The 12,410-nt window shown below is 43.8% G+C and overlaps 1 pseudogene; it reads left to right on the top strand.

The window, feature by feature from the left end:
* The first annotated feature begins 6,005 nt into the window (after positions 1-6,005).
* On the top strand, positions 6,006-6,779 carry LOC101643618 (annotated as a pseudogene).
* The last annotated feature ends 5,631 nt before the right edge of the window (positions 6,780-12,410 follow it).

The following is a 12,410-nucleotide window of genomic DNA, read 5'->3' as shown; positions in this document are numbered from 1 at the left end:
TGACAAAATACCCATTTATAAACTATCAAGGGCTCATGAGGGAGCGGGGAGCGGGGAGGGAGGGGAAAAATGAGGACCTAATGTTGGGAGTTTAAGTGGAGAGAAAATGTTTTGAGAATGATGTACAAATGCGCTATACACAATTGATGTGTGTATGGATTGTGATGACAGTTATATGAGCCCCTAATAAAATGTTTTTTAAAAAAAAGAAGACTTCAAAGCGTGCTTTGGAAGACAAAGTAAAGTCAAATGAAATATGCAAACACTTAGAATTGGAAAACCAATAGGGAGACACACACAGCACTTCTCTAACTGAAGGAGGAGGAGAAGAAGCAGAAGCAGAAGAAGAAGAACATTTCAAGCTTCAAGTTGCAATATTAGAGGATTAACAGCAAAATATGGAACGACTCAGGAAGGATACAAAGAAAATGAAAGGAATACAGTCACTGTAAAAAGAAAAAAAAATAGTCACCACTCAATTATTTCAAGAGTTAGCATATGATCAAGAACCGATGGTATTAAATGCAAGCTACAATGAAAAACAAAAACCCACAGCTATCAAATCCATTACAATGCATAGTGGTCCTTCACAGGGTTTCCAGAGGCTATAAATCTTTTCAGGAACAGTCTCTCACCTTTCTCCTGAAGAGCAGCTGGTGGGTTTGAACTGCCCACCTTGTACCCCAATTTTTGCCACAAGAGCTCCTAAAGCTGCTGGAAAGGCACTGGCCAACGGCAAGGTGGGGGTTGTGGGAGATACAAGGATTCAGAAACTGATGGAATGCCAATTAAGATGCTTCAACAAATAGATGCAACACTGGAAGCACTCACTTGTCTATGCTAAGAAATTTGGAAAATAGCAATCTGGCCAATCAAGTGAAAGAGATTCACATTGGTGCTCATTCCAAAAAAAATGATGACCACTTTTACCAACTGCTCTGAAAAAAATCATATTAGAAGGTCCTGGACAGAGTAGGAGGAAAATATGGCACAAAACTCAAATTCACAATAGAGACCAGGCTTCCTGGTCAGATAGAGACTAGTGGGACCACTAAGACTATGGCCCTTAGACACCCTTCACATCCGGAACCAAACTGGCCTCTGTGTTAGAATAATCAACCATTTAAGATCAAAAGGGCAGATTGACACAAGGCCAAAGTGCTGCATGTTAGGAAAGAAGGTGGGATGGAAACAGAAACACAGGTGAAAATAGGGAAGGGATGTGCCCTGAGGACATAGCCATGGATGCATTGAATCAATCGGAAGGTTTTCATTCTCCATTCACATAAAAAAGAAATGCTTTTACGAGGAAGCTCAAAACAATGTATATTAGTCAAAGTAGGCAAATTAAAAAGAAAGAGCTTGTTTCAATTAAAATAAAACTCTAGAAAATGCAAATTAATCTATTGCAAGAGAAAGCAGAACCCTAGCTGGCTGAGGACGGAGGTTGGGTGGGAAGGGGCTAGACAACGGGAAGACAAAGGGGCATAAACTCTTGGGGGATGATGGGCATGTTCGTAATCTTAATGGTATAATTGCTTCAGGAGTGTCTGCATATGTCAAATTGTACGATGCAGTTTATTATATATCAACTTTGCCTCAATAATGCTGCTTTTACACGATATTTATATGATACGTTCTCATATAGCAGGGCCTCAATAAAGGCTAATCTCTTCCTTTTAGTAAATATGCTTAATAACTATGACCTAATAGGATCTTAATTCTCGGTTGCAGAATCTCTTTTCTCATCAGAAGATTTCAGGAACCATTTCTTAAGAGCAAAACTGCTCAGTCATCTTTGCTTGTCAGTTTTCTGAAAGCTGGCAGACCTGTATCAGCAATGCACTAAAACACCAGGTAGACCATCACAAACCGCTTTGACCACCCAGGGAGCTCAGAACCTGGCGAGTGCGTCCCAGACGCTGGAAGAAGGAGGGGGTAAAAGAAAAGACGTGTCTCTCCCCTTCCCGGCAAGCCGACATGGTGGCCTCTGGCTCTCACAATGTGTATTGTCTTTAGATTGTTAGAGCGCACTGTTTCAGCTCCTTCCTCATGATAGATCTTTTTCTAATGGACATATCCCAAATTTCCCGGTCTCTCCAGCCTGGGGGTACAGATGAGGTCACATTAGCAGTAATGGACGTCCCTGGGGAGCCTCCCTTCCCAGAAGCCCAGTGTGCCTGCTACAGGCAGCACTCAAGGCTGGCAAGTGTTGCTTTGCTTGTGAGAGGGCAAAATCGGTGTGTGGTCACTACCTCCCCCGCCCCTCCCCCCACCTCACCCCGGACTGTGAGAGGCTTGGGCTCTTTAGAAGATTAGGATAGAATGCAGCGCTGAAGAGGAGGCGGTAGGAACCCTCCCCGTTTCTGGACGGGATCCTTCAAGGTTCTGGTGCATAGAGGACAAAAGGGCACGCGTTGTCACTTTGGCATCCTGAGCGTTTTGCCGGTTTGCCAGCATGGAGGGAGCCATGCAGGTAGCCTTTGATTTACAAAACTGAGGGGGATAGGAGAGGAAGGTTGGGAAGCCATGGAGATACAGGAGGGTGGGCGAGGGTGGGTGGAGGGTCAGAGTGAAATGACCAGGGTTGGGGGAAGTGTTCTTGAGTTGGGCCTTAAGACTTAATATGCACGTGGGAGTCAGAGATCTTGAATCATTATTGCTAATGTGACTTACCTGCATCCCAGGCTGGTGGGCCTGGGGAACTTTGGGGCACATCCCTTAGAAAATATCTCACAACGTCGAGGAGGAAGCCCGTAACAGTTACCTCTACGAATCTGAAGACCAAACCTTGGGAAGATACAGAAGTTATCTCGTGACCTGTGGCTCTCCACCAGCTTAAACCCCAGCTTTGCCGAGTGCAGCTTTCTCGGCTCACTGCTTCCAGCGATGTTGACAGTTAAGTTTATCTTTGGGCTCGTATGACTCCGCTCCATGCTTGCCAGATTCTAAAAGGCCTCTGGAAAGACTGTGACGATCAGGGTGCGTTGGGGATGGGGGGGGGGGGGGGGGGAGGGCCCAATTGATTTCTACTCACAGCCAGGACAGCGCACAGAGCAGAATTCCCCATCGGTAGGTTTGCACAGCCACCCTTCCAGTTAGCAGTCAAGCACTTCCCCATTTCGCCACCAGGGCTCCCTGAGGGACACTGTGGGCCTCATCAAGGAGCCCTGCTGGGGCAGCAAAGCCACACGCATTTGGCAGCTAGTCACAGCATTGCCGGCCGATCCAGGCCCGAGTACCTTGTTCAGTGATGCTCTCATTCAATTTCTTAAGTGCCTAATAGGTACCTGCGGCTTACACGTTGGGCTGCTCACCGCAAAGTCAGCAGTTCGAAACCAACAGACACCCTCCTTGGGAGGAAGATGAGGTTTTCTGCCTCCCAATCCCAAAGGGGCAGTTCTATTCCACCCCCATAGAGTTGCTAAGAGTCAAAATAGATTCGATGACGCCTCGTGGGAGTTCGGATAGGCATAATCGAGTAGGTTCATTTCAATCCCTTGAATAGGGGCCTCAGAAAAATCCCAAAGAACTGACTCTAATTAGGAAGCGAGACAGTGCTGCATGGAGACCTTAGTCCTGGGTACGCTGAACCCCGTACCGGAAACAGGATGTCATAGCATTTGCAACACAGCAGAACAGTGCCTGGCACATATGGAAAAATGACAACAGAAAACCCGCCACCATGCTGACTCATAGACACCCTAGATGGTGTTTCTGAGATGCTCAGCCTTTCTGGGAGCAGCCAGCTTCATTTCTCTCTGGAGGAACGGAGAGTGCAGCAGTTCTCAATCTGTGGGTCGCGACCCCTTCCACCCTTTCACGACCCATTCACAAGGGTCACCTGATTCATCACAGTAGCAAAATTACAGTTATGAAGTAGCAACAAAAATCATTTTATAGTTGGGGTCACCACAACCTGTATGAGGAACTGTATGAAAGGGTCCCGGCATGAGGAAGGTTGAGAACCACTGGGCCAGTGGGTTTGAGTCACTGGCCTTTCGGGTAGCAGCCCAATGCCTAACCCACAGGCACAGAGTAAGCACCCAGTACACTGAATGAGAGAACCACTGAATAAGGTACTTGTGAATGGAATCTGCCTGCGATGCTTGACAAACTGCCAGATGAACGTGACTTTCGAATGAAGTGATGGTAAGTTCGTTTGGTCTAGCCTTTTTCTTTGAACACCCTCACACCATTGCCTTCAGGCAGGCAGTCTACCAGTCAGGGGACTAGTAAAAAGCCAGGTCTTATTTTAAAGACAAAGACCAGAAGTAGCTATTTCAGAGCGATGGACTAAATTGCAGCCTAATCAACACCATTGCTTCGAGACAGTACTTGGTAGGCCATGGCCCTCAGCAGGACAGTGAGCCCTGGGCACCAGCTCCCAGCCTCGCACAGCCCCGAGAAAAAAAAAGAGCAGGTGTCTATGAATGTGTCATCTGGATAAATCAAATACATAATTATGATTTTAATTACGTGCGCACTTTTATGCTTTTTAATAAAAGGAAAATCATGTTTGTCACTCTTGATTTATAGATGCTTACATAGAGATAATTGACAAATCCAAATGCTTAAACTTCCACACGATATTGCAAATCATTAAAATTCCCATGAGAAAATACTAGAAACAATCTGCTCCAAAGACCTCCAGTGGGATAAGAAATTCACACTCCCTCTCTCCTAGCCCTGGAAGATAATATTCTAGGGAAACTATTCCCAGCCCTCCCGGTTATGGGAGTTGCTGGAGAGCTAGCGTTTAAGGATTGCTGGTGGCCTTGGGTTGCTAACTACAAAGTCAGGAGTTCAAATCTACCAGCTACTGCTCCGGGGAAGGATGGGGCTGATTGCTCCCATAAAGGTTTAAAATCTCAGAAATCCTAAGGGGCAGTTCCATTCTGTCCTGTATGGCTACTATGAGCCAGAATTGACTCAATGGCAGAGAGTTTGGGTTTGGGTTTTAAGGGCTTTTAAAAAATGCATATTCCTGATCTTGTTCTATATCTGGATCTATCACGGCCCTGTACACACCCTGGGATTCGGATCTAGTAGGCCTAGACTGTGGTCCAGAGTCTGTATGTTGGAAGTAATCCCCAAGTACTTTTGTTGGACAGCCAGGTTTGGAAACCACCTTCTACACTGAACCCCAGACTCCCAGGAAACAAAACAAAACTCACTGGCAACAAGTCCATGCTGACTCATAGCGACTATAGGACAGGGTAGAACTGCCCCTGTGGATTTCTGAGACTGTAATCTTTACAGGAGTAGAAAGCCCCATCTTTTCTCCCACAGAGCAGCTGTAGGTTTCAAACTTTGGACCCTGAAGATTGTAGCCCATCATGTAACCTCTGTGCCACCAGGGCTCTTGAATCCCAGAACACTAATTGCAGATCAGAAACTTGCTTCCTCTTGTCCTAAAGGAGGTAATTGTGACCCTTAGCCTACCAACCCTGAGGCACATATACTGCCATTGTTGTGTGCTGACCAGTTTCTCAAAGTTGTGCTAGAGGACAGAATAGAACTGCCCCATAGAACCAGAGGCTATGATCTTTACAGGGGGAGACTGCCAGATCTGTCTCCTTCAGAGTGAGTGGCTGCTGCATTCAAGTCTCTGACCTATACGTTAAGAGTCACGTGCGTCACCATTGCATCATCCGTGTTTTGATGCATCGGAGGAGCCACGAACTCAAATACTTAGGACCAAGAATATAGCATCACAGTGGCCATCTAAGGAACAACTATTGGTCTCCCTCTTGTTGGGAAGGAAGAAGAATGATGAAAATCAAGAAACGTGTAAACAATGATCCCAATGGACTAATGGATCATGCAAACATCATGAGCCTGAGACAGAAGAACTAGATGGTACCCAGCCACCACTACCAATTGCTCTGAAGGTAAAGTTAGAATGTTCCAGATACAGTGAGAGAAAAAGGCGACACAACACTCAAGATCACAAAAGAGACCAGCGTGTTGGTAAGATAGAGACTGGTAAGACGCCCAAGACGATGGCCCTTATTCATCCTGACAGTCTGGAACTGAACTTACCCATGTGGCTCAATTCTCAACCAAACAATAGGCAGGGCTATAAGCGGAACAATAATACTAGTGAGCTACAGGCATCTTAGCGTAACCAACCAGTCTCTGACACTGTGATCATGGCAGAGGGGGACAGCAGGGCTGAGGAGGAACAGCCCAGGATTTCTATAACTGGTCTGATGAATCCTTTGATTAAGTGGACAGGACATTGGCTGTTCAGCAGTATATTCAACAAACATAAAGGCAGCTTGCTCCAATATTAACAAGAAAGGCTAAGATGAAGGTGTATGGAAATAGGACCGTTTAAGAGAGTTCTGTCTTGAGGCAAATAGACTTGCTGTCACACTTCAGCGTGAGAGCTGTTCAGATCCATGTGCCGGGACTCCGAAGACAACTGGGGGGCGGATTTTCCTTGGAGCGGCTCACAAAACTCCCACAGACGACAGTAGGCACCCACGCAAGGTGCTGCCTGCCTTCTGAAGGGCAATGAATGTTTTTCTAGCAGGGTTAGCCCAAAGGAAGCATCTGTAGCACAACTAGGATCAGTTGTAGGACATATCGAATATTTTCACATGCGTATTTTCATCACCAGCAGCTATTTGATGAATATGAAACAAAACATTTTTGTGCCACTGATTGTCAAGTTTGTGATGAAATAAAATTTAATGTCCAAGGATAACCTTCTTGTACCAATTTTAGAAGAGGAAATTCACAACTCAGTTTCTGGGGAAAGTGAAGTATGAAGGGAATCATCTCAAGTGTACTGGACACATAATTAACATTAATTATGTACTGTATATGTAATTTTAGACACAGCAATCATGTGCCCACATTATAGCTTCTTTGTTTAGTATAGGTTTTTGTATGCTGTGTGTTGCCTTTGAAAATGGGAAAAACTTTTTAAGTTATTCATGAGCTACATATTCATTCATGGTTTTTAAGTATGATTGGTGTTACCTGTTTATAATGCCTATTAATAAGGGAATTTACAGTTTGATAAAATCTCTACTAAACAATCATTGGATCACAGTCCTCATCAAATAAACCCATCTGTAAAAAGATGAGTGAGCTTGAGGTTTTGCACAAGCCATTTACTTATAGAAATTTTAACATTTTCCTTTTACTTTTACCCTTGAGTTTAGGTATTCTAGAAAACTCTGTAGTGCATGCATAGTTCAGTTTTGACTCTTAATGTTTCAAGTATGATTATAAAATATTATATAATTCTGTTTTTTAATATGTATAGGTGATTACATATGTATATAATTTTAAAACTCAGCATGAAGTGTTGGTTAAATAATTTTACTATGCTACATAAAGCACATTCTTAGCCATCATAATTGAAAAGGATTTCCCTTTTTCCCATAATGGGGTATTACATATAAGATGATGATAAGGCACATAAGTGATATTCCTACTGGAAGCCCTCGACCCACGTTTTCTCAATTTCCTTAACCCTCGTCCTGAACTACACTTGTTTTGAAGCTTTTCATAAAACTGTTATTTAGTGGTGGATTATATCTATTTGTATTAATTGCTTACAGATTATACTTCAATATTCGCAATCACATTGACTACAGGCAGAAATGTATTGGCATAAGCTCTTACCTTTGCTTTGTAAAGTTGTTCTAATTGGAAAATTCTTTGAAATAGTTTAGTTCTTCCTTTTAATAAATTGATCTTTTCATCTAACCATTTAGGCAGCATTTAGATAGAGCTGGAAAAATACTTTGGGGGTTATTTTGCATCCTCCTCCCCACAGCTTGTGTTTCAATTACATGCACACTTTGTCTCATCAATAATTTGAAATAATTCCCAAGTCTCAAGGGTGTTGAGGAATGGTCGTGTGTTTTGTTTTTATTTTACTTTATAATTGTCTAAGAATGATTCATCTGCAGATTTAACTATCTAATTATTGAATGCAGTTTTTAACAAAGCACTGGAGGTCTTACTGCAAAATTGATTGTAATGAGATACTTAGGGTGAGAAATTATACATGTAGTGAAGAGAATAGTGAAATCTATCTCTTGAACACATTTTGCAAACAGGAAACTTTCTCATTTTAAAGGATTATGTTGAAACCAATCAAATGTATGCATCTTGATTGTTGTTGGTTTTCTTTTCAGTTGAGGGACTAATTTATATAATATTATAAGACAAGTGTGTATAGCAAAAATGTGGGCATTAGCATCTTCAGAGTGTGTATATAACTTATGCCTTTCCAAGCCTGTCTATGTGGCTTTCAACAGTGCTATCCCAGTGTGCAGTCGTTACTGAGCCCCAATCCACAACTATAGGGAGTTCTATGGTCACAGTAAAAGAATATTGATTTTTAAATTATGCTATATATAGTAGTCATATGATTTCATGTCAGCTTGATAAATAGGTTATAGGGGTGGAGTCACAGCCTGATTGATGCCTCCTTCTGGGCGTGGCCTTCTCATGAGAATTCTGGGAGTTTCCTTTCATCCTCCCTGGATGCAGGACACACTCTCTCTGCTTCACCTTCCTGTTGACAAGTCACATGGAGCCATGCTGATGACAGCCAGGGCCCCGGAGATGCTTCCACCACCACTGGATCCACAGGACTTTCCACCCACAGGTCTGTGATCTTCCTGCATTCAGCATTATTGCACATATTGCGTAAGTCTGAAGAGGAATTTATAGACTAGTACCAGATATAAGGGCTAATATTGGACTTATAGACTTGATCTGGACTGGGCTGGGATGTTTTCTTAATATACAATTACTCTTTGATATAAAACTCTCTCTTACACACATATGAGTGTCTCTGGATTTGTTTCTCTAGTCTTCCCGGAATAACACTCTATATTAATGCCAATGCATACCAATGGGATAGTAATTTTTTAATGAACTTGTTAAATATTGAGAGGCTAAACTACTATGCTAATAAGTTATATATAACTATATATGCTTGCTCTAAAAAGTGTTTCACAGTGGATTTCTATTGCTTGATGATTTTCTCGATGAGTTAGTTAATTGTGCCAGCCTGGCCAATAATCACATGTGAGGATAATTGAAAGGCAGAGGGATAAATGGTTGGTGAGCCTCACCTTTCTAGTTCTCGGGTCTCTTGTTTTGTGATGGTTGCACCAGGGTGCAGCTGCCTTAGCAGTTCCCTGCTTCAGTTTGCAAGATTGACTTCCTACAAGACATCCCCAAGGAGAAGCTACATGGACCTATCCCGATGCAGCCCTGGGTGCTGGAGCAGCCATGTGGAGACCCCTGCCAGTGCTGAGATGCTTGTTCGTTCACTGACTCAGCTTTCCTCCTGCAGTCGGCATCATTGCCTCTGTTTTGTGAGGTGGGGGACTTTGTGGACTGGTGTTGGGTTAATGGGTTAGTGTTGGACTTGTGGGCTTGGGCAGCATTGAGTTGGGATGTTTTCGTGATGCACATTTTCTTTACATAAAACTCTCTTATACATGAGTCGCTGTGGATTTGTTGCTCCAAAGTACCTAGACTAATACACTGGATAAAGATTTGAACTAAGGCATTGACAAGAATTGGTGATCTAGTGTAGTATTTTGAAACACATTTTGAATAATATGGCCTGGAGTTCATGGGGACATCAAATATGATTTTTCTCTTTGTCATTCCATCTTCCTTGTACTGTGTGTCTGGAGTTGACCAAAAAGAAATTCCCCAAAAGGGGGATGGGGGGGGGGAGAACCAACCATCTGAGATAAAAAAAGGAGGCTCTTACCCAAGGACAACATGCAGAACGGAAAGAAGGAGTGACGACAGCAGGAAGCTCCGGAAAGAAGTGAAAGATGTGGCGCAGTGAGAGGAGTGCAATCAATGAGATGACACAAATGCGTACAGACTGTTGGGCGTAAAACTGATGATTTGTCCCGGAAACCTTCAGCTCCTTGACAACAAAACTTTTTTTTGTTAAGGTGACATATAAAGACATGAAAGGAGCAGGTCGGCCTCGATGGAAAGGGGAACAAGCGCCGTCTGCCCAGGGCGGAATCGAGCCTGACAGGGTCAGAGCGCCGTGTTTTCAGGAGAAGTCGGACATTCAGAGTTATCTAAAATGTCCTGGGAAGCCTCCGTGAAAGCCCGGGTGTGAGGGAGAGGCCGAGCAGGCTCTGGCTCTGGGAAGTGGCCTGGACAAAGCCCCTATTCAACCACACGTTCCTTCTGCCAATTTCCAGAGTGTCTTGGGGCTGAGCTGGAGTCGATTTTGGACTCACAGAGACCCCATGTGGCAAAGCAGAGCTGGCCCATAGGGTTTTCTAGGCTATCACATTACAAGAGCGGATTGCCAGGTTTTTCTCCTACAAAACCCTGGAGGAATTGTCAACCTCTTGGTTAGCAGTCAAGCACGTACTGTTGCACACTGGGGCTCCTGCAAATGACCCAAACCCAAACCCAAACAAGCCAACTCACTGTCGTCCGACTGTGATGCCGACTCATAGCAATCCTGAGACAGTCACTCTTTATGGGAGTAGAAAGCCCCATCTTTCTCCCTAGGAGCTGATAGTGGTTTCAAACTGCTGACCTGGCAGTTAACAGCCCCCCATGTCAACACTACGCCATGAATATATCACTATGATAGAAATGACTTACATCTTGGCAGATAACTTGCAAACATGCTATCTCAGACCCATATGCACATTGCCACATTTCTTCCCCTTATAAACCCTACTAACTTTCTGGCAGGGGAGAGAAGGAATAGGACTTGGTTATTTCAGATCACAATTCATATGACTGCTTTAAATATGCTTCTTAGCTCTAAGATCCCTCGTATCCTAACCATATTATCCCACTGCTCGCTTTCCAGTCGTGATTTCTACAATCTGGGGTGTGGTGAGAGGGGAACCTGGCTGCAGGCAGGGCTCCAGCGTTTACAGAGGCCCCATATGTGTGGGAAAGAAAGGGGGGTGGCAGTGAACGAATGGTGTGTGCAGTGCATTAATTGAGAGAAATGTAGACATGGCGGGAATCTGTCTTTATTCATGAGAGACAGAAACAGGATATATTACGCAGAAATAGTGCCTTGAAAGAGTGCCAATCGCTATTTGTAGGCCTCCGACAATTTAAATGTGTGGTTTTCTATCGCCATCTATTGGGAAGCACAGGAACTAGTTCCGACCTGAGTTCCAAACCAAACACTGCCCCCAAGCAGATTCTGACTCGTAGCGGCCCTACAGCACAGGACGAACCTGCCTCCTGACACACTTGTAACCTAGGACTCAAGCCAAAAACACACATGGTGTCGAGAGAGTAGAAGACAGCTCCACCAAGAGCAGTGTACGGTTGGTCTTGCTACATCAGCGCCCTGCATGCCGTATTAAAAGACGTATTATTCCGGCAATCTTGTGACAGCCATTCGGTTATATTCTGCTTATGCCTGTGTATATTAGGGTGTATCTCAGAGGTGCATCACCAATGGGGCTCACCCTCATGAAGCTGTGTTATTTCTTTGTTTTTCAGTAAATGAAACCTACGTGTGTTGAGCCTATAGGGAAAGAAAATATAAAAGAAAGGTTTGGGGGAAGGGGGAGATAGACGGGTGGGGAGATAAAAGGGAGATGATGTCAAGAAGTCCAGGAAGGAAAACTATGTTTAGAGACTTATTATAGAAGCAAGTGTACAATTATGTTTGACATGACTGAACTATGGAATGATATGATATATATATTAACTCCCAAGTTACAGCAAATTTTTTAAAAAGCATAGATCTAGGAATGAGTTTTGGGCTCACATTAAATCCTAGCTCCAACTTAAGAATAATCAGTTCTTACATTATGGCCCCGCTTGATGAAATGATCACTGAAAATAAGGGTGCTATAGCAAAGTGCAGTGAAGAAAGCAGATGGTGCCTGGCTATCAATCGGAATAGTGTCTGGGGTCTTAAAGGCTTGTATTCAAACAAGCAGTCATCTAAGTGAGCAGTCAACCAAGTCCATACATCCACACAGAAGCAACATATCAACTTGTTTGATCCAAAGATGACAACTACAAAATTCAAACATGGTGAAGAGGAAAGCATCAGAGCTAAAATTGCGAACACCCAATTTGGGGAGGGCTTTGGGGGACAGTGGGGGCCCAAAGCCCATCTGCAGAGTATCTAGTCAGACTGAGCTGCTGTCAGATCTGCTCTAGTCATGGGTAAGAGTCTCAAACAACCTTACTATCAGGCAGACACTGTTGTAATCTTGGAAAGTGTTTACAATTTCTGATATAAAAGCCTGCTTCCTGGGAACCGATTACAAGGAACTATATGTGACCTCCTCCCTGAGGGATGGACAACAGAAAACTGGGTGAAGGGAGACGTCGGCCAGGGCAAGATATGACAAAACAACAATTTATAAACTATCAAGGGCTCATGAGGGAGGAGGGAG

This window comes from Echinops telfairi, unplaced genomic scaffold, assembly GCF_000313985.2.
Source record: "Echinops telfairi isolate 266 unplaced genomic scaffold, ASM31398v2 ScPeMD7_7424;HRSCAF=8462, whole genome shotgun sequence".
Classification (NCBI taxonomy): Eukaryota; Metazoa; Chordata; class Mammalia; order Afrosoricida; family Tenrecidae; genus Echinops; species Echinops telfairi.
The sequence above is the reverse complement of the archived record's forward strand: the minus strand, read 5'-3'. Positions and strand labels throughout refer to the sequence as shown.